Source organism: Cololabis saira, chromosome 5 (genome assembly GCF_033807715.1).
Source record: "Cololabis saira isolate AMF1-May2022 chromosome 5, fColSai1.1, whole genome shotgun sequence".
Lineage (NCBI taxonomy): Eukaryota > Metazoa > Chordata > Actinopteri > Beloniformes > Belonidae > Cololabis > Cololabis saira.
The window spans coordinates 44550757-44574620 of NC_084591.1; the positions used below are offsets into that span (position 1 = coordinate 44550757).

Genomic DNA, 23864 nt, shown 5'->3' on the forward strand with positions numbered 1-23864 from the left:
TCACTTTTTGAACATCCCACCGTGAGCGTACGCACAATCCTTGTACACCGCACTCTTTGTACATGTGGCCGTTGATCTTTCAACTTGTTGAAACCCTCTGGTGTATATTGTGAGAAATGTATCATAGAAAAAGAGCAGTTCCCTGACCGGGAATCGAACCCGGGCCGCGGCGGTGAGAGCGCCGAATCCTAACCACTAGACCATCAGGGAGATGCCGCTAGGTACTGTCAATTGGAAATACCCGTAAAAATGTTGTCGCAATAATCAAGCTACTATAGATGAATGCACAGACTACTCTTCCCAGTTGAGACATCAGATCTTTTAACCTTGATATATTTTTAAAGTGGTAGTAGGCTGACTTTGTTTTTGTCTTGATGTGTTTAGGTGTGAGTCCATCACAACACCCAGATTTCTGCGCTGGTTGCTAGTTTTTAGGTGTATCTGTGGTGACCTGTAATCGTTTGTCTTTGGCTCCAAAGACAATTTTGTTTAGCTCGAGAAATGTAGATATTGAACAGAAGAGCTCCCAGACTGGAACCTTGGGGAACTCCACATGTGATTCTTGTCTTCTCTGATGTAAAGTTACCTGTTGACACAAAGTACTTCCTGTTCTCTAAGTATGTTTTGAACCACTTTAGTACAGTTCCAGAAAGACCCGCCCAGTTCTATAGTGGTTTGAGTAAAGTATTTCGGTCAACTGTATCAAGTGCAACACTGATATCCAGTAACAATAAGACTGACTTTTTTCCCATCATCTGCATTCAAAAATATATCACTATGACTTTTTTTGGCAATGATGTCAGAAAAGTAGTACTTCCTTGCATTCCTTAGTTGTAAATTATGAGAGGGAAGTTTGTCTTTATAGATGTCAAAAGGAACCTGGAGATTAGTTTTTCTCCAATCAAAAACGTATGCTTTCAAGAGCCTGTTGAAGTTAGAGAGGGACATCGCTGTTCTGATAGCAGCTGGCAGGCGGTTCCACCAGCGTGGAACACTGTGAAAACTGTGAGTTCCTTGAACGTAGGGATGGCGCTGCCAAAAAACATTCCTGTGAGGAGCAATTAGCGCCTATGGCGTAATTCTGTATGATCGCGTTGAGGCAGATAATTCAAGTGAAAGGGCACAACTCAGGAGAAGAGACAGCAGGCGTAGAGTGAGAAATCTAGTAAAGGAAAGCACAGTTCCCTGACTGGGAATCCAACCCAGGGCAAGTTTTCACATTCTAGTCACTTTTTGAACATCCCACCGTGAGCGTACGCACAATCCTTGTACACCGCACTCTTTGTACATGTGGCCGTTGATCTTTCAACTTGTTGAAACCCTCTGGTGTATATTGTGAGAAATGTATCATAGAAAAAGAGCAGTTCCCTGACCGGGAATCGAACCCGGGCCGCGGCGGTGAGAGCGCCGAATCCTAACCACTAGACCATCAGGGAGATGCCGCTAGGTACTGTCAATTGGAAATACCCTTAAAAATGTTGTCACAATAATCAAGCTACTATAGATGAATGCACAGACTACTCTTCCCAGTTGAGACATCAGATCTTTTAACCTTGATATATTTTTAAAGTGGTAGTAGGCTGACTTTGTTTTTGTCTTGATGTGTTTAGGTGTGAGTCCATCACAACACCCAGATTTCTGCGCTGGTTGCTAGTTTTTAGGTGTATCTGTGGTGACCTGTAATCGTTTGTCTTTGGCTCCAAAGACAATTTTGTTTAGCTCGAGAAATGTAGATATTGAACAGAAGAGCTCCCAGACAGGAACCTTGGGGAACTCCACATGTGATTCTTGTCTTCTCTGATGTAAAGTTACCTGTTGACACAAAGTACTTCCTGTTCTCTAAGTATGTTTTGAACCACTTTAGTACAGTTCCAGAAAGACCCGCCCAGTTCTATAGTGGTTTGAGTAAAGTATTTCGGTCAACTGTATCAAGTGCAACACTGATATCCAGTAACAATAAGACTGACTTTTTTCCCATCATCTGCATTCAAAAATATATCACTATGACTTTTTTTGGCAATGATGTCAGAAAAGTAGTACTTCCTTGCATTCCTTAGTTGTAAATTATGAGAGGGAAGTTTGTCTTTATAGATGTCAAAAGGAACCTGGAGATTAGTTTTTCTCCAATCAAAAACGTATGCTTTCAAGAGCCTGTTGAAGTTAGAGAGGGACATCGCTGTTCTGATAGCAGCTGGCAGGCGGTTCCACCAGCGTGGAACACTGTGAAAACTGTGATTTCCTTGAACGTAGGGATGGCGCTGCCAAACAACATTCCTGTGAGGAGCAATTAGCGCCTATGGCGTAATTCTGTATGATCGCGTTGAGGCAGATAATTCAAGTGAAAGGGCACAACTCAGGAGAAGAGACAGCAGGCGTAGAGTGAGAAATCTAGTAAAGGAAAGCACAGTTCCCTGACTGGGAATCGAACCCAGGGCAAGTTTTCACATTCTAGTCACTTTTTGAACATCCCACCGTGAGCGTACGCACAATCCTTGTACACCGCACTCTTTGTACATGTGGCCGTTGATCTTTCAACTTGTTGAAACCCTCTGGTGTATATTGTGAGAAATGTATCATAGAAAAAGAGCAGTTCCCTGACCGGGAATCGAACCCGGGCCGCGGCGGTGAGAGCGCCGAATCCTAACCACTAGACCATCAGGGAGATGCCGCTAGGTACTGTCAATTGGAAATACCCGTAAAAATGTTGTCGCAATAATCAAGCTACTATAGATGAATGCACAGACTACTCTTCCCAGTTGAGACATCAGATCTTTTAACCTTGATATATTTTTAAAGTGGTAGTAGGCTGACTTTGTTTTTGTCTTGATGTGTTTAGGTGTGAGTCCATCACAACACCCAGATTTCTGCGCTGGTTGCTAGTTTTTAGGTGTATCTGTGGTGACCTGTAATCGTTTGTCTTTGGCTCCAAAGACAATTTTGTTTAGCTCGAGAAATGTAGATATTGAACAGAAGAGCTCCCAGACTGGAACCTTGGGGAACTCCACATGTGATTCTTGTCTTCTCTGATGTAAAGTTACCTGTTGACACAAAGTACTTCCTGTTCTCTAAGTATGTTTTGAACCACTTTAGTACAGTTCCAGAAAGACCCGCCCAGTTCTATAGTGGTTTGAGTAAAGTATTTCGGTCAACTGTATCAAGTGCAACACTGATATCCAGTAACAATAAGACTGACTTTTTTCCCATCATCTGCATTCAAAAATATATCACTATGACTTTTTTTGGCAATGATGTCAGAAAAGTAGTACTTCCTTGCATTCCTTAGTTGTAAATTATGAGAGGGAAGTTTGTCTTTATAGATGTCAAAAGGAACCTGGAGATTAGTTTTTCTCCAATCAAAAACGTATGCTTTCAAGAGCCTGTTGAAGTTAGAGAGGGACATCGCTGTTCTGATAGCAGCTGGCAGGCGGTTCCACCAGCGTGGAACACTGTGAAAACTGTGAGTTCCTTGAACGTAGGGATGGCGCTGCCAAAAAACATTCCTGTGAGGAGCAATTAGCGCCTATGGCGTAATTCTGTATGATCGCGTTGAGGCAGATAATTCAAGTGAAAGGGCACAACTCAGGAGAAGAGACAGCAGGCGTAGAGTGAGAAATCTAGTAAAGGAAAGCACAGTTCCCCGACTGGGAATCCAACCCAGGGCAAGTTTTCACATTCTAGTCACTTTTTGAACATCCCACCGTGAGCGTACGCACAATCCTTGTACACCGCACTCTTTGTACATGTGGCCGTTGATCTTTCAACTTGTTGAAACCCTCTGGTGTATATTGTGAGAAATGTATCATAGAAAAAGAGCAGTTCCCTGACCGGGAATCGAACCCGGGCCGCGGCGGTGAGAGCGCCGAATCCTAACCACTAGACCATCAGGGAGATGCCGCTAGGTACTGTCAATTGGAAATACCCGTAAAAATGTTGTCACAATAATCAAGCTACTATAGATGAATGCACAGACTACTCTTCCCAGTTGAGACATCAGATCTTTTAACCTTGATATATTTTTAAAGTGGTAGTAGGCTGACTTTGTTTTTGTCTTAATGTGTTTAGGTGTGAATCCATCTCAACACCCAGATTTCTGCGCTGGTTGCTAGTTTTTAGGTGTATCTGTGGTGACCTGTAATCGTTTGTCTTTGGCTCCAAAGACAATTTTGTTTAGCTCGAGAAATGTAGATATTGAACAGAAGAGCTCCCAGACTGGAACCTTGGGGAACTCCACATGTGATTCTTGTTCAATCCTTCAATTTCATTTTATTATCCCGCAGAGGGGAAATTTGCTTCACAGGGGGGGAATAAAACCAAGAAACATAAAACATAAAAGGCACAAAAACACAGAGCACAAAAACACAGCTAGGACACAGTACACAAAGTACACACAAATACCCTGGGGGGGACTGAGGATGTAGTGTGGAGAGTGGGGAGTGGAACAGCTGTTCATTTTTTGAGTTGTAAATTAAGTTGGGTGATGGCGTGAGTTATAAAATAATTTTTAAGTCTGTTTAATTTGGTCCTGGGCAATCTGAATCTCCTGCCAGAGGGTAAAAGTTCAAACTGGGCATGGAGAGGATGGTCAGGACACTGTAGGATGTCCTGAGCCTTGGATGTTACCCTCCTGCCAAAGACAGTAGGCAAATCAGGGAGGGCAACACCAATCATTTTGCTGGAAACTTTAACTATGTGTTCCAGCCTCTTTTTATCTCCTAGTGAGAGGCTTCCAAACCAGGAGATAATGGCAAACATCAGGACAGACTCAATCACAGAGTGGTAGAATATAGTCATTAATTTATTGCACACTCCGAACCGGTTAAGCATCCGGAGAAAGTGCAAGCGCTGTTGTGATTTCTTGTACACAGCATCTGTGTTCTCATTAAAAGACAATTTGTTGTCGATGACCACACCCAAGTACTTAAAAGTTTTGACTCGCTCCACACTCTCCCCCTTAATTACAATTAAAGGTTGAGGGTTTGGGTTCCTCCTAAAATCAATGCACATGTCCTTGGTCTTTGTCACATTTAAATTTAAAAAGGAATCATCACACCAATGGATAAAATCGTCCACCACTGGTCCAGGAACTGTGCCCTCCCCCTGCAGCAGACTCACTATGACTCACTTGTCTTCTCTGATGTAAAGTTACCTGTTGACACAAAATACTTCCTGTTCTCTAAGTATGTTTTGAACCACTTTAGTACAGTTCCAGAAAGACCCGCCCAGTTCTATAGTGGTTTGAGTAAAATATTTCGGTCAACTGTATCAAGTGCAACACTGATATCCAGTAACAATAAGACTGACTTTTTTCCCATCATCTGCATTCAAAAATATATCATTATGACTTTTTTTGGCAATGATGTCAGAAAAGTAGTACTTCCTTGCATTCCTTAGTTGTAAATTATGAGAGGGAAGTTTGTCTTTATAGATGTCAAAAGGAACCTGGAGATTAGTTTTTCTCCAGTCAAAAACGTATGCTTTCAAGAGCCTCTTGAAGTTAGAGAGGGACATCGCTGTTCTGATAGCAGCTGGCAGGCGGTTCCACCAGCGTGGAACACTGTGAAAACTGTCTGGACTGAGAGTTCCTTGAACGTAGGTATGGCGCTGCCAAACAACATTCCTGTGAGGAGCAATTAGCGCCTATGGCGTAATTCTGTATGATCGCGTTGAGGCAGATAATTCAAGTGAAAGGGCACAACTCAGGAGAAGAGACAGCAGGCGTAGAGTGAGAAATCTAGTAAAGGAAAGCACAGTTCCCTGACTGGGAATCCAACCCAGGGCAAGTTTTCACATTCTAGTCACTTTTTGAACATCCCACCGTGAGCGTACGCACAATCCTTGTACACCGCACTCTTTGTACATGTGGCCGTTGATCTTTCAACTTGTTGAAACCCTCTGGTGTATATTGTGAGAAATGTATCATAGAAAAAGAGCAGTTCCCTGACCGGGAATCGAACCCGGGCCGCGGCGGTGAGAGCGCCGAATCCTAACCACTAGACCATCAGGGAGATGCCGCTAGGTACTGTCAATTGGAAATACCCGTAAAAATGTTGTCACAATAATCAAGCTACTATAGATGAATGCACAGACTACTCTTCCCAGTTGAGACATCAGATCTTTTAACCTTGATATATTTTTAAAGTGGTAGTAGGCTGACTTTGTTTTTGTCTTGATGTGTTTAGGTGTGAGTCCATCACAACACCCAGATTTCTGCGCTGGTTGCTAGTTTTTAGGTGTATCTGTGGTGACCTGTAATCGTTTGTCTTTGGCTCCAAAGACAATTTTGTTTAGCTCGAGAAATGTAGATATTGAACAGAAGAGCTCCCAGACTGGAACCTTGGGGAACTCCACATGTGATTCTTGTCTTCTCTGATGTAAAGTTACCTGTTGACACAAAGTACTTCCTGTTCTCTAAGTATGTTTTGAACCACTTTAGTACAGTTCCAGAAAGACCCGCCCAGTTCTATAGTGGTTTGAGTAAAGTATTTCGGTCAACTGTATCAAGTGCAACACTGATATCCAGTAACAATAAGACTGACTTTTTTCCCATCATCTGCATTCAAAAATATATCACTATGACTTTTTTTGGCAATGATGTCAGAAAAGTAGTACTTCCTTGCATTCCTTAGTTGTAAATTATGAGAGGGAAGTTTGTCTTTATAGATGTCAAAAGGAACCTGGAGATTAGTTTTTCTCCAATCAAAAACGTATGCTTTCAAGAGCCTGTTGAAGTTAGAGAGGGACATCGCTGTTCTGATAGCAGCTGGCAGGCGGTTCCACCAGCGTGGAACACTGTGAAAACTGTGAGTTCCTTGAACGTAGGGATGGCGCTGCCAAAAAACATTCCTGTGAGGAGCAATTAGCGCCTATGGCGTAATTCTGTATGATCGCGTTGAGGCAGATAATTCAAGTGAAAGGGCACAACTCAGGAGAAGAGACAGCAGGCGTAGAGTGAGAAATCTAGTAAAGGAAAGCACAGTTCCCTGACTGGGAATCCAACCCAGGGCAAGTTTTCACATTCTAGTCACTTTTTGAACATCCCACCGTGAGCGTACGCACAATCCTTGTACACCGCACTCTTTGTACATGTGGCCGTTGATCTTTCAACTTGTTGAAACCCTCTGGTGTATATTGTGAGAAATGTATCATAGAAAAAGAGCAGTTCCCTGACCGGGAATCGAACCCGGGCCGCGGCGGTGAGAGCGCCGAATCCTAACCACTAGACCATCAGGGAGATGCCGCTAGGTACTGTCAATTGGAAATACCCGTAAAAATGTTGTCACAATAATCAAGCTACTATAGATGAATGCACAGACTACTCTTCCCAGTTGAGACATCAGATCTTTTAACCTTGATATATTTTTAAAGTGGTAGTAGGCTGACTTTGTTTTTGTCTTGATGTGTTTAGGTGTGAGTCCATCACAACACCCAGATTTCTGCGCTGGTTGCTAGTTTTTAGGTGTATCTGTGGTGACCTGTAATCGTTTGTCTTTGGCTCCAAAGACAATTTTGTTTAGCTCGAGAAATGTAGATATTGAACAGAAGAGCTCCCAGACTGGAACCTTGGGGAACTCCACATGTGATTCTTGTCTTCTCTGATGTAAAGTTACCTGTTGACACAAAGTACTTCCTGTTCTCTAAGTATGTTTTGAACCACTTTAGTACAGTTCCAGAAAGACCCGCCCAGTTCTATAGTGGTTTGAGTAAAGTATTTCGGTCAACTGTATCAAGTGCAACACTGATATCCAGTAACAATAAGACTGACTTTTTTCCCATCATCTGCATTCAAAAATATATCACTATGACTTTTTTTGGCAATGATGTCAGAAAAGTAGTACTTCCTTGCATTCCTTAGTTGTAAATTATGAGAGGGAAGTTTGTCTTTATAGATGTCAAAAGGAACCTGGAGATTAGTTTTTCTCCAATCAAAAACGTATGCTTTCAAGAGCCTGTTGAAGTTAGAGAGGGACATCGCTGTTCTGATAGCAGCTGGCAGGCGGTTCCACCAGCGTGGAACACTGTGAAAACTGTGAGTTCCTTGAACGTAGGGATGGCGCTGCCAAAAAACATTCCTGTGAGGAGCAATTAGCGCCTATGGCGTAATTCTGTATGGTCGCGTTGAGGCAGATAATTCAAGTGAAAGGGCACAACTCAGGAGAAGAGACAGCAGGCGTAGAGTGAGAAATCTAGTAAAGGAAAGCACAGTTCCCCGACTGGGAATCGAACCCAGGGCAAGTTTTCAAATTCTAGTCACTTTTTGAACATCCCACCGTGAGCGTACGCACAATCCTTGTACACCGCACTCTTTGTACATGTGGCCGTTGATCTTTCAACTTGTTGAAACCCTCTGGTGTATATTGTGAGAAATGTATCATAGAAAAAGAGCAGTTCCCTGACCGGGAATCGAACCCGGGCCGCGGCGGTGAGAGCGCCGAATCCTAACCACTAGACCATCAGGGAGATGCCGCTAGGTACTGTCAATTGGAAATACCCGTAAAAATGTTGTCACAATAATCAAGCTACTATAGATGAATGCACAGACTACTCTTCCCAGTTGAGACATCAGATCTTTTAACCTTGATATATTTTTAAAGTGGTAGTAGGCTGACTTTGTTTTTGTCTTAATGTGTTTAGGTGTGAATCCATCTCAACACCCAGATTTCTGCGCTGGTTGCTAGTTTTTAGGTGTATCTGTGGTGACCTGTAATCGTTTGTCTTTGGCTCCAAAGACAATTTTGTTTAGCTCGAGAAATGTAGATATTGAACAGAAGAGCTCCCAGACTGGAACCTTGGGGAACTCCACATGTGATTCTTGTTCAATCCTTCAATTTCATTTTATTATCCCGCAGAGGGGAAATTTGCTTCACAGGGGGGGAATAAAACCAAGAAACATAAAACATAAAAGGCACAAAAACACAGAGCACAAAAACACAGCTAGGACACAGTACACAAAGTACACACAAATACCCTGGGGGGGACTGAGGATGTAGTGTGGAGAGTGGGGAGTGGAACAGCTGTTCATTTTTTGAGTTGTAAATTAAGTTGGGTGATGGCGTGAGTTATAAAATAATTTTTAAGTCTGTTTGATTTGGTCCTGGGCAATCTGAATCTCCTGCCAGAGGGTAAAAGTTCAAACTGGGCATGGAGAGGATGGTCAGGACACTGTAGGATGTCCTGAGCCTTGGATGTTACCCTCCTGCCAAAGACAGTAGGCAAATCAGGGAGGGCAACACCAATCATTTTGCTGGAAACTTTAACTATGTGTTCCAGCCTCTTTTTATCTCCTAGTGAGAGGCTTCCAAACCAGGAGATAATGGCAAACATCAGGACAGACTCAATCACAGAGTGGTAGAATATAGTCATTAATTTATTGCACACTCCGAACCGGTTAAGCATCCGGAGAAAGTGCAAGCGCTGTTGTGATTTCTTGTACACAGCATCTGTGTTCTCATTAAAAGACAATTTGTTGTCGATGACCACACCCAAGTACTTAAAAGTTTTGACTCGCTCCACACTCTCCCCCTTAATTACAATTAAAGGTTGAGGGTTTGGGTTCCTCCTAAAATCAATGCACATGTCCTTGGTCTTTGTCACATTTAAATTTAAAAAGGAATCATCACACCAATGGATAAAATCGTCCACCACTGGTCCAGGAACTGTGCCCTCCCCCTGCAGCAGACTCACTATGACTCACTTGTCTTCTCTGATGTAAAGTTACCTGTTGACACAAAGTACTTCCTGTTCTCTAAGTATGTTTTGAACCACTTTAGTACAGTTCCAGAAAGACCCGCCCAGTTCTATAGTGGTTTGAGTAAAATATTTCGGTCAACTGTATCAAGTGCAACACTGATATCCAGTAACAATAAGACTGACTTTTTTCCCATCATCTGCATTCAAAAATATATCACTATGACTTTTTTTGGCAATGATGTCAGAAAAGTAGTACTTCCTTGCATTCCTTAGTTGTAAATTATGAGAGGGAAGTTTGTCTTTATAGATGTCAAAAGGAACCTGGAGATTAGTTTTTCTCCAATCAAAAACGTATGCTTTCAAGAGCCTGTTGAAGTTAGAGAGGGACATCGCTGTTCTGATAGCAGCTGGCAGGCGGTTCCACCAGCGTGGAACACTGTGAAAACTGTGAGTTCCTTGAACGTAGGGATGGCGCTGCCAAAAAACATTCCTGTGAGGAGCAATTAGCGCCTATGGCGTAATTCTGTATGGTCGCGTTGAGGCAGATAATTCAAGTGAAAGGGCACAACTCAGGAGAAGAGACAGCAGGCGTAGAGTGAGAAATCTAGTAAAGGAAAGCACAGTTCCCCGACTGGGAATCGAACCCAGGGCAAGTTTTCAAATTCTAGTCACTTTTTGAACATCCCACCGTGAGCGTACGCACAATCCTTGTACACCGCACTCTTTGTACATGTGGCCGTTGATCTTTCAACTTGTTGAAACCCTCTGGTGTATATTGTGAGAAATGTATCATAGAAAAAGAGCAGTTCCCTGACCGGGAATCGAACCCGGGCCGCGGCGGTGAGAGCGCCGAATCCTAACCACTAGACCATCAGGGAGATGCCGCTAGGTACTGTCAATTGGAAATACCCGTAAAAATGTTGTCACAATAATCAAGCTACTATAGATGAATGCACAGACTACTCTTCCCAGTTGAGACATCAGATCTTTTAACCTTGATATATTTTTAAAGTGGTAGTAGGCTGACTTTGTTTTTGTCTTAATGTGTTTAGGTGTGAATCCATCTCAACACCCAGATTTCTGCGCTGGTTGCTAGTTTTTAGGTGTATCTGTGGTGACCTGTAATCGTTTGTCTTTGGCTCCAAAGACAATTTTGTTTAGCTCGAGAAATGTAGATATTGAACAGAAGAGCTCCCAGACTGGAACCTTGGGGAACTCCACATGTGATTCTTGTTCAATCCTTCAATTTCATTTTATTATCCCGCAGAGGGGAAATTTGCTTCACAGGGGGGGAATAAAACCAAGAAACATAAAACATAAAAGGCACAAAAACACAGAGCACAAAAACACAGCTAGGACACAGTACACAAAGTACACACAAATACCCTGGGGGGGACTGAGGATGTAGTGTGGAGAGTGGGGAGTGGAACAGCTGTTCATTTTTTGAGTTGTAAATTAAGTTGGGTGATGGCGTGAGTTATAAAATAATTTTTAAGTCTGTTTGATTTGGTCCTGGGCAATCTGAATCTCCTGCCAGAGGGTAAAAGTTCAAACTGGGCATGGAGAGGATGGTCAGGACACTGTAGGATGTCCTGAGCCTTGGATGTTACCCTCCTGCCAAAGACAGTAGGCAAATCAGGGAGGGCAACACCAATCATTTTGCTGGAAACTTTAACTATGTGTTCCAGCCTCTTTTTATCTCCTAGTGAGAGGCTTCCAAACCAGGAGATAATGGCAAACATCAGGACAGACTCAATCACAGAGTGGTAGAATATAGTCATTAATTTATTGCACACTCCGAACCGGTTAAGCATCCGGAGAAAGTGCAAGCGCTGTTGTGATTTCTTGTACACAGCATCTGTGTTCTCATTAAAAGACAATTTGTTGTCGATGACCACACCCAAGTACTTAAAAGTTTTGACTCGCTCCACACTCTCCCCCTTAATTACAATTAAAGGTTGAGGGTTTGGGTTCCTCCTAAAATCAATGCACATGTCCTTGGTCTTTGTCACATTTAAATTTAAAAAGGAATCATCACACCAATGGATAAAATCGTCCACCACTGGTCCAGGAACTGTGCCCTCCCCCTGCAGCAGACTCACTATGACTCACTTGTCTTCTCTGATGTAAAGTTACCTGTTGACACAAAGTACTTCCTGTTCTCTAAGTATGTTTTGAACCACTTTAGTACAGTTCCAGAAAGACCCGCCCAGTTCTATAGTGGTTTGAGTAAAATATTTCGGTCAACTGTATCAAGTGCAACACTGATATCCAGTAACAATAAGACTGACTTTTTTCCCATCATCTGCATTCAAAAATATATCATTATGACTTTTTTTGGCAATGATGTCAGAAAAGTAGTACTTCCTTGCATTCCTTAGTTGTAAATTATGAGAGGGAAGTTTGTCTTTATAGATGTCAAAAGGAACCTGGAGATTAGTTTTTCTCCAATCAAAAACGTATGCTTTCAAGAGCCTCTTGAAGTTAGAGAGGGACATCGCTGTTCTGATAGCAGCTGGCAGGCGGTTCCACCAGCGTGGAACACTGTGAAAACTGTCTGGACTGAGAGTTCCTTGAACGTAGGGATGGCGCTGCCAAACAACATTCCTGTGAGGAGCAATTAGCGCCTATGGCGTAATTCTGTATGATCGCGTTGAGGCAGATAATTCAAGTGAAAGGGCACAACTCAGGAGAAGAGACAGCAGGCGTAGAGTGAGAAATCTAGTAAAGGAAAGCACAGTTCCCTGACTGGGAATCCAACCCAGGGCAAGTTTTCACATTCTAGTCACTTTTTGAACATCCCACCGTGAGCGTACGCACAATCCTTGTACACCGCACTCTTTGTACATGTGGCCGTTGATCTTTCAACTTGTTGAAACCCTCTGGTGTATATTGTGAGAAATGTATCATAGAAAAAGAGCAGTTCCCTGACCGGGAATCGAACCCGGGCTGCGGCGGTGAGAGCACCGAATCCTAACCACTAGACCATCAGGGAGATGCCGCTAGGTACTGTCAATTGGAAATACCCGTAAAAATGTTGTCACAATAATCAAGCTACTATAGATGAATGCACAGACTACTCTTCCCAGTTGAGACATCAGATCTTTTAACCTTGATATATTTTTAAAGTGGTAGTAGGCTGACTTTGTTTTTGTCTTGATGTGTTTAGGTGTGAGTCCATCACAACACCCAGATTTCTGCGCTGGTTGCTAGTTTTTAGGTGTATCTGTGGTGACCTGTAATCGTTTGTCTTTGGCTCCAAAGACAATTTTGTTTAGCTCGAGAAATGTAGATATTGAACAGAAGAGCTCCCAGACTGGAACCTTGGGGAACTCCACATGTGATTCTTGTCTTCTCTGATGTAAAGTTACCTGTTGACACAAAGTACTTCCTGTTCTCTAAGTATGTTTTGAACCACTTTAGTACAGTTCCAGAAAGACCCGCCCAGTTCTATAGTGGTTTGAGTAAAGTATTTCGGTCAACTGTATCAAGTGCAACACTGATATCCAGTAACAATAAGACTGACTTTTTTCCCATCATCTGCATTCAAAAATATATCACTATGACTTTTTTTGGCAATGATGTCAGAAAAGTAGTACTTCCTTGCATTCCTTAGTTGTAAATTATGAGAGGGAAGTTTGTCTTTATAGATGTCAAAAGGAACCTGGAGATTAGTTTTTCTCCAATCAAAAACGTATGCTTTCAAGAGCCTGTTGAAGTTAGAGAGGGACATCGCTGTTCTGATAGCAGCTGGCAGGCGGTTCCACCAGCGTGGAACACTGTGAAAACTGTGAGTTCCTTGAACGTAGGGATGGCGCTGCCAAACAACATTCCTGTGAGGAGCAATTAGCGCCTATGGCGTAATTCTGTATGATCGCGTTGAGGCAGATAATTCAAGTGAAAGGGCACAACTCAGGAGAAGAGACAGCAGGCGTAGAGTGAGAAATCTAGTAAAGGCAAGCACAGTTCCCTGACTGGGAATCGAACCCAGGGCAAGATTTCACATTCTAGTCACTTTTTGAACATCCCACCGTGAGCGTACGCACAATCCTTGTACACCGCACTCTTTGTACATGTGGCCGTTGATCTTTCAACTTGTTGAAACCCTCTGGTGTATATTGTGAGAAATGTATCATAGAAAAAGAGCAGTTCCCTGACCGGGAATCGAACCCGGGCCGCGGCGGTGAGAGCGCCGAATCCTAACCACTAGACCATCAGGGAGATGCCGCTAGGTACTGTCAATTGGAAATACCCGTAAAAATGTTGTCACAATAATCAAGCTACTATAGATGAATGCACAGACTACTCTTCCCAGTTGAGACATCAGATCTTTTAACCTTGATATATTTTTAAAGTGGTAGTAGGCTGACTTTGTTTTTGTCTTAATGTGTTTAGGTGTGAGTCCATCACAACACCCAGATTTCTGCGCTGGTTGCTAGTTTTTAGGTGTATCTGTGGTGACCTGTAATCGTTTGTCTTTGGCTCCAAAGACAATTTTGTTTAGCTCGAGAAATGTAGATATTGAACAGAAGAGCTCCCAGACTGGAACCTTGGGGAACTCCACATGTGATTCTTGTCTTCTCTGATGTAAAGTTACCTGTTGACACAAAGTACTTCCTGTTCTCTAAGTATGTTTTGAACCACTTTAGTACAGTTCCAGAAAGACCCGCCCAGTTCTATAGTGGTTTGAGTAAAATATTTCGGTCAACTGTATCAAGTGCAACACTGATATCCAGTAACAATAAGACTGACTTTTTTCCCATCATCTGCATTCAAAAATATATCATTATGACTTTTTTTGACAATGATGTCAGAAAAGTAGTACTTCCTTGCATTCCTTAGTTGTAAATTATGAGAGGGAAGTTTGTCTTTATAGATGTCAAAAGGAACCTGGAGATTAGTTTTTCTCCAATCAAAAACATATGCTTTCAAGAGCCTGTTGAAGTTAGAGAGGGACATCGCTGTTCTGATAGCAGCTGGCAGGCGGTTCCACCAGCGTGGAACACTGTGAAAACTGTGAGTTCCTTGAACGTAGGGATGGCGCTGCCAAACAACATTCCTGTGAGGAGCAATTAGCGCCTATGGCGTAATTCTGTATGATCGCGTTGAGGCAGATAATTCAAGTGAAAGGGCACAACTCAGGAGAAGAGACAGCAGGCGTAGAGTGAGAAATCTAGTAAAGGAAAGCACAGTTCCCTGACTGGGAATCGAACCCAGGGCAAGTTTTCACATTCTAGTCACTTTTTGAACATCCCACCGTGAGCGTACGCACAATCCTTGTACACCGCACTCTTTGTACATGTGGCCGTTGATCTTTCAACTTGTTGAAACCCTCTGGTGTATATTGTGAGAAATGTATCATAGAAAAAGAGCAGTTCCCTGACCGGGAATCGAACCCGGGCCGCGGCGGTGAGAGCGCCGAATCCTAACCACTAGACCATCAGGGAGATGCCGCTAGGTACTGTCAATTGGAAATACCCGTAAAAATGTTGTCACAATAATCAAGCTACTATAGATGAATGCACAGACTACTCTTCCCAGTTGAGACATCAGATCTTTTAACCTTGATATATTTTTAAAGTGGTAGTAGGCTGACTTTGTTTTTGTCTTAATGTGTTTAGGTGTGAGTCCATCACAACACCCAGATTTCTGCGCTGGTTGCTAGTTTTTAGGTGTATCTGTGGTGACCTGTAATCGTTTGTCTTTGGCTCCAAAGACAATTTTGTTTAGCTCGAGAAATGTAGATATTGAACCGAAGAGCTCCCAGACAGGAACCTTGGGGAACTCCACATGTGATTCTTGTCTTCTCTGATGTAAAGTTACCTGTTGACACAAAGTACTTCCTGTTCTCTAAGTATGTTTTGAACCACTTTAGTACAGTTCCAGAAAGACCCGCCCAGTTCTATAGTGGTTTGAGTAAAGTATTTCGGTCAACTGTATCAAGTGCAACACTGATATCCAGTAACAATAAGACTGACTTTTTTCCCATCATCTGCATTCAAAAATATATCACTATGACTTTTTTTGGCAATGATGTCAGAAAAGTAGTACTTCCTTGCATTCCTTAGTTGTAAATTATGAGAGGGAAGTTTGTCTTTATAGATGTCAAAAGGAACCTGGAGATTAGTTTTTCTCCAATCAAAAACGTATGCTTTCAAGAGCCTGTTGAAGTTAGAGAGGGACATCGCTGTTCTGATAGCAGCTGGCAGGCGGTTCCACCAGCGTGGAACACTGTGAAAACTGTGAGTTCCTTGAACGTAGGGATGGCGCTGCCAAACAACATTCCTGTGAGGAGCAATTAGCGCCTATGGCGTAATTCTGTATGATCGCGTTGAGGCAGATAATTCAAGTGAAAGGGCACAACTCAGGAGAAGAGACAGCAGGCGTAGAGTGAGAAATCTAGTAAAGGAAAGCACAGTTCCCTGACTGGGAATCGAACCCAGGGCAAGTTTTCACATTCTAGTCACTTTTTGAACATCCCACCGTGAGCGTACGCACAATCCTTGTACACCGCACTCTTTGTACATGTGGCCGTTGATCTTTCAACTTGTTGAAACCCTCTGGTGTATATTGTGAGAAATGTATCATAGAAAAAGAGCAGTTCCCTGACCGGGAATCGAACCCGGGCCGCGGCGGTGAGAGCGCCGAATCCTAACCACTAGACCATCAGGGAGATGCCGCTAGGTACTGTCAATTGGAAATACCCGTAAAAATGTTGTCACAATAATCAAGCTACTATAGATGAATGCACAGACTACTCTTCCCAGTTGAGACATCAGATCTTTTAACCTTGATATATTTTTAAAGTGGTAGTAGGCTGACTTTGTTTTTGTCTTAATGTGTTTAGGTGTGAGTCCATCACAACACCCAGATTTCTGCGCTGGTTGCTAGTTTTTAGGTGTATCTGTGGTGACCTGTAATCGTTTGTCTTTGGCTCCAAAGACAATTTTGTTTAGCTCGAGAAATGTAGATATTGAACAGAAGAGCTCCCAGACTGGAACCTTGGGGAACTCCACATGTGATTCTTGTCTTCTCTGATGTAAAGTTACCTGTTGACACAAAGTACTTCCTGTTCTCTAAGTATGTTTTGAACCACTTTAGTACAGTTCCAGAAAGACCCGCCCAGTTCTATAGTGGTTTGAGTAAAATATTTCGGTCAACTGTATCAAGTGCAACACTGATATCCAGTAACAATAAGACTGACTTTTTTCCCATCATCTGCATTCAAAAATATATCATTATGACTTTTTTTGACAATGATGTCAGAAAAGTAGTACTTCCTTGCATTCCTTAGTTGTAAATTATGAGAGGGAAGTTTGTCTTTATAGATGTCAAAAGGAACCTGGAGATTAGTTTTTCTCCAATCAAAAACGTATGCTTTCAAGAGCCTGTTGAAGTTAGAGAGGGACATCGCTGTTCTGATAGCAGCTGGCAGGCGGTTCCACCAGCGTGGAACACTGTGAAAACTGTGAGTTCCTTGAACGTAGGGATGGCGCTGCCAAACAACATTCCTGTGAGGAGCAATTAGCGCCTATGGCGTAATTCTGTATGATCGCGTTGAGGCAGATAATTCAAGTGAAAGGGCACAACTCAGGAGAAGAGACAGCAGGCGTAGAGTGAGAAATCTAGTAAAGGAAAGCACAGTTCCCTGACTGGGAATCGAACCCAGGGCAAGTTTTCACATTCTAGTCACTTTTTGAACATCCCACCGTGAGCGTACGCACAATCCTTGTACACCGCACTCTTTGTACATGTGGCCGTTGATCTTTCAACTTGTTGAAACCCTCTGGTGTATATTGTGAGAAATGTATCATAGAAAAAGAGCAGTTCCCTGACCGGGAATCGAACCCGGGCCGCGGCGGTGAGAGCGCCGAATCCTAACCACTAGACCATCAGGGAGATGCCGCTAGGTACTGTCAATTGGAAATACCCGTAAAAATGTTGTCACAATAATCAAGCTACTATAGATGAATGCACAGACTACTCTTCCCAGTTGAGACATCAGATCTTTTAACCTTGATATATTTTTAAAGTGGTAGTAGGCTGACTTTGTTTTTGTCTTAATGTGTTTAGGTGTGAGTCCATCACAACACCCAGATTTCTGCGCTGGTTGCTAGTTTTTAGGTGTATCTGTGGTGACCTGTAATCGTTTGTCTTTGGCTCCAAAGACAATTTTGTTTAGCTCGAGAAATGTAGATATTGAACCGAAGAGCTCCCAGACAGGAACCTTGGGGAACTCCACATGTGATTCTTGTCTTCTCTGATGTAAAGTTACCTGTTGACACAAAGTACTTCCTGTTCTCTAAGTATGTTTTGAACCACTTTAGTACAGTTCCAGAAAGACCCGCCCAGTTCTATAGTGGTTTGAGTAAAGTATTTCGGTCAACTGTATCAAGTGCAACACTGATATCCAGTAACAATAAGACTGACTTTTTTCCCATCATCTGCATTCAAAAATATATCACTATGACTTTTTTTGGCAATGATGTCAGAAAAGTAGTACTTCCTTGCATTCCTTAGTTGTAAATTATGAGAGGGAAGTTTGTCTTTATAGATGTCAAAAGGAACCTGGAGATTAGTTTTTCTCCAATCAAAAACGTATGCTTTCAAGAGCCTGTTGAAGTTAGAGAGGGACATCGCTGTTCTGATAGCAGCTGGCAGGCGGTTCCACCAGCGTGGAACACTGTGAAAACTGTGAGTTCCTTGAACGTAGGGATGGCGCTGCCAAACAACATTCCTGTGAGGAGCAATTAGCGCCTATGGCGTAATTCTGTATGATCGCGTTGAGGCAGATAATTCAAGTGAAAGGGCACAACTCAGGAGAAGAGACAGCAGGCGTAGAGTGAGAAATCTAGTAAAGGAAAGCACAGTTCCCTGACTGGGAATCGAACCCAGGGCAAGTTTTCACATTCTAGTCACTTTTTGAACATCCCACCGTGAGCGTACGCACAATCCTTGTACACCGCACTCTTTGTACATGTGGCCGTTGATCTTTCAACTTGTTGAAACCCTCTGGTGTATATTGTGAGAAATGTATCATAGAAAAAGAGCAGTTCCCTGACCGGGAATCGAACCCGGGCCGCGGCGGTGAGAGCGCCGAATCCTAACCACTAGACCATCAGGGAGATGCCGCTAGGTACTGTCAATTGGAAATACCCGTAAAAATGTTGTCACAATAATCAAGCTACTATAGATGAATGCACAGACTACTCTTCCCAGTTGAGACATCAGATCTTTTAACCTTGATATATTTTTAAAGTGGTAGTAGGCTGACTTTGTTTTTGTCTTAATGTGTTTAGGTGTGAGTCCATCACAACACCCAGATTTCTGCGCTGGTTGCTAGTTTTTAGGTGTATCTGTGGTGACCTGTAATCGTTTGTCTTTGGCTCCAAAGACAATTTTGTTTAGCTCGAGAAATGTAGATATTGAACAGAAGAGCTCCCAGACTGGAACCTTGGGGAACTCCACATGTGATTCTTGTCTTCTCTGATGTAAAGTTACCTGTTGACACAAAGTACTTCCTGTTCTCTAAGTATGTTTTGAACCACTTTAGTACAGTTCCAGAAAGACCCGCCCAGTTCTATAGTGGTTTGAGTAAAATATTTCGGTCAACTGTATCAAGTGCAACACTGATATCCAGTAACAATAAGACTGACTTTTTTCCCATCATCTGCATTCAAAAATATATCATTATGACTTTTTTTGACAATGATGTCAGAAAAGTAGTACTTCCTTGCATTCCTTAGTTGTAAATTATGAGAGGGAAGTTTGTCTTTATAGATGTCAAAAGGAACCTGGAGATTAGTTTTTCTCCAATCAAAAACGTATGCTTTCAAGAGCCTGTTGAAGTTAGAGAGGGACATCGCTGTTCTGATAGCAGCTGGCAGGCGGTTCCACCAGCGTGGAACACTGTGAAAACTGTGAGTTCCTTGAACGTAGGGATGGCGCTGCCAAACAACATTCCTGTGAGGAGCAATTAGCGCCTATGGCGTAATTCTGTATGATCGCGTTGAGGCAGATAATTCAAGTGAAAGGGCACAACTCAGGAGAAGAGACAGCAGGCGTAGAGTGAGAAATCTAGTAAAGGAAAGCACAGTTCCCTGACTGGGAATCGAACCCAGGGCAAGTTTTCACATTCTAGTCACTTTTTGAACATCCCACCGTGAGCGTACGCACAATCCTTGTACACCGCACTCTTTGTACATGTGGCCGTTGATCTTTCAACTTGTTGAAACCCTCTGGTGTATATTGTGAGAAATGTATCATAGAAAAAGAGCAGTTCCCTGACCGGGAATCGAACCCGGGCCGCGGCGGTGAGAGCGCCGAATCCTAACCACTAGACCATCAGGGAGATGCCGCTAGGTACTGTCAATTGGAAATACCCGTAAAAATGTTGTCACAATAATCAAGCTACTATAGATGAATGCACAGACTACTCTTCCCAGTTGAGACATCAGATCTTTTAACCTTGATATATTTTTAAAGTGGTAGTAGGCTGACTTTGTTTTTGTCTTAATGTGTTTAGGTGTGAGTCCATCACAACACCCAGATTTCTGCGCTGGTTGCTAGTTTTTAGGTGTATCTGTGGTGACCTGTAATCGTTTGTCTTTGGCTCCAAAGACAATTTTGTTTAGCTCGAGAAATGTAGATATTGAACAGAAGAGCTCCCAGACTGGAACCTTGGGGAACTCCACATGTGATTCTTGTCTTCTCTGATGTAAAGTTACCTGTTGACACAAAGTACTTCCTGTTCTCTAAGTATGTTTTGAACCACTTTAGTACAGTTCCAGAAAGACCCGCCCAGTTCTATAGTGGTTTGAGTAAAGTATTTCGGTCAACTGTATCAAGTGCAACACTGATATCCAGTAACAATAAGACTGACTTTTTTCCCATCATCTGCATTCAAAAATATATCACTATGACTTTTTTTGGCAATGATGTCAGAAAAGTAGTACTTCCTTGCATTCCTTAGTTGTAAATTATGAGAGGGAAGTTTGTCTTTATAGATGTCAAAAGGAACCTGGAGATTAGTTTTTCTCCAATCAAAAACGTATGCTTTCAAGAGCCTGTTGAAGTTAGAGAGGGACATCGCTGTTCTGATAGCAGCTGGCAGGCGGTTCCACCAGCGTGGAACACTGTGAAAACTGTGAGTTCCTTGAACGTAGGGATGGCGCTGCCAAACAACATTCCTGTGAGGAGCAATTAGCGCCTATGGCGTAATTCTGTATGATCGCGTTGAAGCAGATAATTCAAGTGAAAGGGCACAACTCAGGAGAAGAGACAGCAGGCGTAGAGTGAGAAATCTAGTAAAGGAAAGCACAGTTCCCTGACTGGGAATCGAACCCAGGGCAAGTTTTCACATTCTAGTCACTTTTTGAACATCCCACCGTGAGCGTACGCACAATCCTTGTACACCGCACTCTTTGTACATGTGGCCGTTGATCTTTCAACTTGTTGAAACCCTCTGGTGTATATTGTGAGAAATGTATCATAGAAAAAGAGCAGTTCCCTGACCGGGAATCGAACCCGGGCCGCGGCGGTGAGAGCGCCGAATCCTAACCACTAGACCATCAGGGAGATGCCGCTAGGTACTGTCAATTGGAAATACCCATAAAAATGTTGTCGCAATAATCAAGCTACTATAGATGAATGCACAGACTACTCTTCCCAGTTGAGACATCAGATCTTTTAACCTTGATATATTTTTAAAGTGGTAGTAGGCTGACTTTGTTTTTGTCTTAATGTGTTTAGGTGTGAGTCCATCACAACACCCAGATTTCTGCGCTGGTTGCTAGTTTTTAGGTGTATCTGTGGTGACCTGTAATCGTTTGTCTTTGGCTCCAAAGACAATTTTGTTTAGCTCGAGAAATGTAGATATTGAACAGAAGAGCTCCCAGACTGGAACCTTGGGGAACTCCACATGTGATTCTTGTCTTCTCTGATGTAAAGTTACCTGTTGACACAAAGTACTTCCTGTTCTCTAAGTATGTTTTGAACCACTTTAGTACAGTTCCAGAAAGACCCGCCCAGTTCTATAGTGGTTTGAGTAAAATATTTCGGTCAACTGTATCAAGTGCAACACTGATATCCAGTTACAATAAGACTGACTTTTTTCCCATCGTATGCATTCAAAAATATATCACTATGACTTTTTTTGGCAATGATGTCAGAAAAGTAGTACTTCCTTGCATTCCTTAGTTGTAAATTATGAGAGGGAAGTTTGTCTTTATAGATGTCAAAAGGAACCTGGAGATTAGTTTTTCGCCAATCAAAAACGTATGCTTTCAAGAGCCTCTTGAAGTTAGAGAGGGACATCGCTGTTCTGATAGCAGCTGGCAGGCGGTTCCACCAGCGTGGAACACTGTGACAACTGTGAGTTCCTTGAACGTAGGGATGGCGCTGCCAAACAACATTCCTGTGAGGAGCAATTAGCGCCTATGGCGTAATTCTGTATGATCGCGTTGAGGCAGATAATTCAAGTGAAAGGGCACAACTCAGGAGAAGAGACAGCAGGCGTAGAGTGAGAAATCTAGTAAAGGAAAGCACAGTTCCCTGACTGGGAATCGAACCCAGGGCAAGTTTTCACATTCTAGTCACTTTTTGAACATCCCACCGTGAGCGTACGCACAATCCTTGTACACCGCACTCTTTGTACATGTGGCCGTTGATCTTTCAACTTGTTGAAACCCTCTGGTGTATATTGTGAGAAATGTATCATAGAAAAAGATCAGTTCCCTGACCGGGAATCGAACGCGGGCTGCGGCGGTGAGAGCGCCGAATCCTAACCACTAGACCATCAGGGAGATGCCGCTAGGTTCTGTCAATTGGAAATACCCGTAAAAATGTTGTCACAATAATCAAGCTACTATAGATGAATGCACAGACTACTCTTCCCAGTTGAGACATCAGATCTTTTAACCTTGATATATTTTTAAAGTGGTAGTAGGCTGACTTTGTTTTTGTCTTAATGTGTTTAGGTGTGAGTCCATCACAACACCCAGATTTCTGCGCTGGTTGCTAGTTTTTAGGTGTATCTGTGGTGACCTGTAATCGTTTGTCTTTGGCTCCAAAGACAATTTTGTTTAGCTGGAGAAATGTAGATATTGAACAGAAGAGCTCCCAGACTGGAACCTTGGGGAACTCCACATGTGATTCTTGTCTTCTCCGAACCGTGCGACCGTACGGGGGCCTGGCGCCCCAAGGGGCCTGGCGCCCCAAGGGGCCTGGCGCCCCAAGGGGCCTGGCGCTATGGGCCGTTTTTTTTTTCCCCCAATTTTTTTTTTTTTTTCGTTTTTTTTTCCTTTTTTCCCTTATAAATATCAACAGTCACGTTCCATTACAGACCTAAATGTGTACTAGTCTGTGCATATCAATAAATATATGTGCAACAATGATGCGTGTGTCTGTTGTTCAACACAACTGATCAGACCAAGCGCAGACATAAGCTGCTCTGATCCAGACGGTGGAGTTGGAACAAACTGTCACACAATGTCGAGAGAACGAGACAGATTCAGGAAATTTCCATCAGGGGATGAAAAAAGAAAAAAACGAAAGAAAATGGAAGAGTTTAATGCCTCTCTGAAAGGCTCGTTTGATACATTTGTTACAAAAATCACCGATCCGCCCGGGTCTCAAGCAGCCGTGGGGCCCCGCGTCAAGGCAAGAGATGATGATGAGGCAGGGGAAGGTATGCAGTATTTTGATAATTGGAGAGTTAAAATTGCGCATATAGACACCCGATCCGACCCGAAAAACCCAAAAATTTTGCGCGTGAGCCCCCCTGGCCATTTCACACAGGGCCTCGCAAATCTCCCAAACGGCTCTGCATACGCATACACATACATACATATACACATACACATACACATACACATACATACATATACACATACAGACATACATACTACAGCACACTTTGTCTTACTGCAAATTTTATTGGTATTTGTAGATTTGACTTCTGATTTAACTATTCAATTTAATCAACACATTTAATTAAGATTTTCTGCAAAATGCTCACAATCGATAAGATAAGGATAATTTAATAGCATTTAATAGAGCGTTGTAATAACGTATAAATAATAAAAATCTAAAAATAGTCTGATAGACTGTTTAATACACAACACATGACTTATTTTGGAATACAAAGAACCAACTTGACTATGACTATGCTATGTAAC

The 23864-nt window shown here is 42.6% G+C and overlaps 17 non-coding genes across 17 annotated transcripts; all 17 read right to left on the reverse strand.

The window, feature by feature from the left end:
* Window positions 1-138: 138 nt before the first annotated feature.
* On the reverse strand, window positions 139-210 carry trnae-cuc (transfer RNA glutamic acid (anticodon CUC)). The gene has a single exon. It is a non-coding gene; the product is annotated as a tRNA-Glu (tRNA).
* Window positions 211-1364: 1154 nt separating this feature from the next.
* On the reverse strand, window positions 1365-1436 carry trnae-cuc (transfer RNA glutamic acid (anticodon CUC)). Its single transcript has one exon. It is a non-coding gene; the product is annotated as a tRNA-Glu (tRNA).
* Window positions 1437-2590: 1154 nt separating this feature from the next.
* On the reverse strand, window positions 2591-2662 carry trnae-cuc (transfer RNA glutamic acid (anticodon CUC)). Its single transcript has one exon. It is a non-coding gene; the product is annotated as a tRNA-Glu (tRNA).
* A 1154-nt stretch (window positions 2663-3816) lies between these two features.
* trnae-cuc (transfer RNA glutamic acid (anticodon CUC)) lies at window positions 3817-3888 on the reverse strand. Its single transcript has one exon. It is a non-coding gene; the product is annotated as a tRNA-Glu (tRNA).
* A 2045-nt stretch (window positions 3889-5933) lies between these two features.
* On the reverse strand, window positions 5934-6005 carry trnae-cuc (transfer RNA glutamic acid (anticodon CUC)). Its single transcript has one exon. It is a non-coding gene; the product is annotated as a tRNA-Glu (tRNA).
* A 1154-nt stretch (window positions 6006-7159) lies between these two features.
* On the reverse strand, window positions 7160-7231 carry trnae-cuc (transfer RNA glutamic acid (anticodon CUC)). The gene has a single exon. It is a non-coding gene; the product is annotated as a tRNA-Glu (tRNA).
* A 1154-nt stretch (window positions 7232-8385) lies between these two features.
* On the reverse strand, window positions 8386-8457 carry trnae-cuc (transfer RNA glutamic acid (anticodon CUC)). The gene has a single exon. It is a non-coding gene; the product is annotated as a tRNA-Glu (tRNA).
* Window positions 8458-10493: 2036 nt separating this feature from the next.
* trnae-cuc (transfer RNA glutamic acid (anticodon CUC)) lies at window positions 10494-10565 on the reverse strand. Its single transcript has one exon. It is a non-coding gene; the product is annotated as a tRNA-Glu (tRNA).
* A 2045-nt stretch (window positions 10566-12610) lies between these two features.
* Window positions 12611-12682, reverse strand: trnae-cuc (transfer RNA glutamic acid (anticodon CUC)). The gene has a single exon. It is a non-coding gene; the product is annotated as a tRNA-Glu (tRNA).
* A 1154-nt stretch (window positions 12683-13836) lies between these two features.
* On the reverse strand, window positions 13837-13908 carry trnae-cuc (transfer RNA glutamic acid (anticodon CUC)). Its single transcript has one exon. It is a non-coding gene; the product is annotated as a tRNA-Glu (tRNA).
* A 1154-nt stretch (window positions 13909-15062) lies between these two features.
* On the reverse strand, window positions 15063-15134 carry trnae-cuc (transfer RNA glutamic acid (anticodon CUC)). Its single transcript has one exon. It is a non-coding gene; the product is annotated as a tRNA-Glu (tRNA).
* A 1154-nt stretch (window positions 15135-16288) lies between these two features.
* On the reverse strand, window positions 16289-16360 carry trnae-cuc (transfer RNA glutamic acid (anticodon CUC)). The gene has a single exon. It is a non-coding gene; the product is annotated as a tRNA-Glu (tRNA).
* Window positions 16361-17514: 1154 nt separating this feature from the next.
* On the reverse strand, window positions 17515-17586 carry trnae-cuc (transfer RNA glutamic acid (anticodon CUC)). The gene has a single exon. It is a non-coding gene; the product is annotated as a tRNA-Glu (tRNA).
* A 1154-nt stretch (window positions 17587-18740) lies between these two features.
* On the reverse strand, window positions 18741-18812 carry trnae-cuc (transfer RNA glutamic acid (anticodon CUC)). The gene has a single exon. It is a non-coding gene; the product is annotated as a tRNA-Glu (tRNA).
* A 1154-nt stretch (window positions 18813-19966) lies between these two features.
* On the reverse strand, window positions 19967-20038 carry trnae-cuc (transfer RNA glutamic acid (anticodon CUC)). The gene has a single exon. It is a non-coding gene; the product is annotated as a tRNA-Glu (tRNA).
* A 1154-nt stretch (window positions 20039-21192) lies between these two features.
* Window positions 21193-21264, reverse strand: trnae-cuc (transfer RNA glutamic acid (anticodon CUC)). The gene has a single exon. It is a non-coding gene; the product is annotated as a tRNA-Glu (tRNA).
* A 1154-nt stretch (window positions 21265-22418) lies between these two features.
* Window positions 22419-22490, reverse strand: trnae-cuc (transfer RNA glutamic acid (anticodon CUC)). Its single transcript has one exon. It is a non-coding gene; the product is annotated as a tRNA-Glu (tRNA).
* Between the last annotated feature and the right edge of the window lie 1374 nt (window positions 22491-23864).